A 2,011-nucleotide genomic window follows, 5' to 3' on the forward strand; every position below is an offset into this window, starting at 1 on the left:
AGATCGATGACGTTGGCAAATGGCTATCGACGAATCCACATTATCTATCGACTACTGCCACCATCGATGGTTTCTGTATCGAAGATCGAAGTATACCGTTCAATCCTATTTAACAGTGTTTCAGAAGTAGTGTCGAACATTTTAGGGTATTGTTCCTGGATGATAGGAGACTACAAAATAGTCGTATTTGAAGAGTCCAAAACTCAGTGGTTATCCTTAGAGCTGCCATTTTGTTTTTTTTCACTTAGGAATTTTTATCTCAAGAACGAAATGTAATATTGATCTGAAATTTGGCATGAATAGGTAGGTATTTATGCTATAAAGACTCAAATTTGAAAAAATAAAATAAAATATTTTCGATATAAATTTTCAAAATGGCGGCTATTTTTAATGTGTTTTGTATTTTTTTTACGTCTTGGTACCCCAGGATGGAGTATAAGACAAGTCAATATACCATATAATATGCAATATTATATATATATATATGGTTTGAATATCACTCGCAGTATGTACCTATGTAGAAAGGCTGTCCAGTTTATTTATAACATAGAAAATACAGTGTATTCATACACACAGAATGTCAAGACTTTGAAACAAACCCAGATATTCAGATGGAAAGGAACTCTTGGATACTATAAAATGTTCCATCGACTAAAAACTTTTTTAGTTGATTCTTGAATATTTTTATAATTTCCTGATTTTTCAATGTATTTGGTAGTTTATTATAAAATACCCTACCAATATAGCTAGGCTTTTTCTCAAAAAGTCTGCTATTATGACTTTCTAGATAATAATCGGCTCTATGTCGTGTATTGTGATCATGAATGTTAAAATTTTGGGTTATACTGTTCATTTTCACATACAAGATTGTTTCATAAAGATACAAAGAACGTACTGTTAGCAGTCCAAGTCTTTTGAATAAAGGCCTGCACGACTCCAGTCTATCATTTATACCTTCCATACACCTAATAGCTCTTTTCTGTATTTTGAAAAATCTGTCCAGGTTCTGTTTAGATGTGTTACCCCAAACTAGAATAGCATACCTCACATGTGACAATAAAAGACCGTGGTATGCTGTTAGGAGTAACTTTTTGTCTTTTAATCTGGAAAGTTGTCTGAGAATAAATACAGCAGAAGACATTTTATTACAAATTTTGTCAATGTAGGGGGTCCAAGTCAATCGGTATGTAATTAAGGCTTATTTTTTCAAGGTTGCGTTTGTCTATTCTACATCTTTCTCTCCAAAATTAAATTTTCTATAAGTTCTGTAAGAAAATATTTCGTGTTTATTGTACATTTAACATAGTAAATCTTCTTCAAATCTTAAAGAAACTTGTTCTTCGTGACAAAGTTTTGCATATTTCGTCACATATCTTAAAAATTACTGTAGCTAACGGTCTGGAAACGATTTTATTCAATTTCTTAGTTCATTTTACATGAAGTACGCTGAATTTAACATCTTAACAGCCAACAAATACCCGTAGGGCAGGGGAACTGAAATTCAGACGTAATCTTTATTCCTTTATAACTTGGTAACCAATCATTTTCGGACCTACCCTATGTTAATTGGAACTTTTTTCTTCTTTTGATGTGAGGAAACACCCCCTGGCTTATGGGTACCTTTTCCACTCTCTATATTTTTATATTTATCTGGTTATTTATGTCCAATGGATTTCGAAAACGGCTCTAACAATTTTCACGAAATTTGGAACATAGTATGTTATTCGATTGCACTAGGTCTCATCCCTGGGACAACTTGCTGAAGGACATGAAAAAGATAATAATAATAATCCATTCTTGGAAAAACACAATCATGATAATAATTTTGTTCTCTGTTGATAACAGAAGATGCGAGAGTATGTGTGGAAGAGAGACAGAATTATTTTCAGCTGTTAAAACTATTTGCAATCAATCAGCTTATCTTACGAGAAAAAGTACCTAGAAATTTTAATCGTCTCGATTAAAATAATCTGATTTGTTGACACAACATGATATATCAATCTAAATCAGA

The sequence above is a fragment of the Nilaparvata lugens genome, chromosome 2 (assembly GCF_014356525.2).
Source record: "Nilaparvata lugens isolate BPH chromosome 2, ASM1435652v1, whole genome shotgun sequence".
Taxonomy (NCBI): Eukaryota; Metazoa; Arthropoda; class Insecta; order Hemiptera; family Delphacidae; genus Nilaparvata; species Nilaparvata lugens.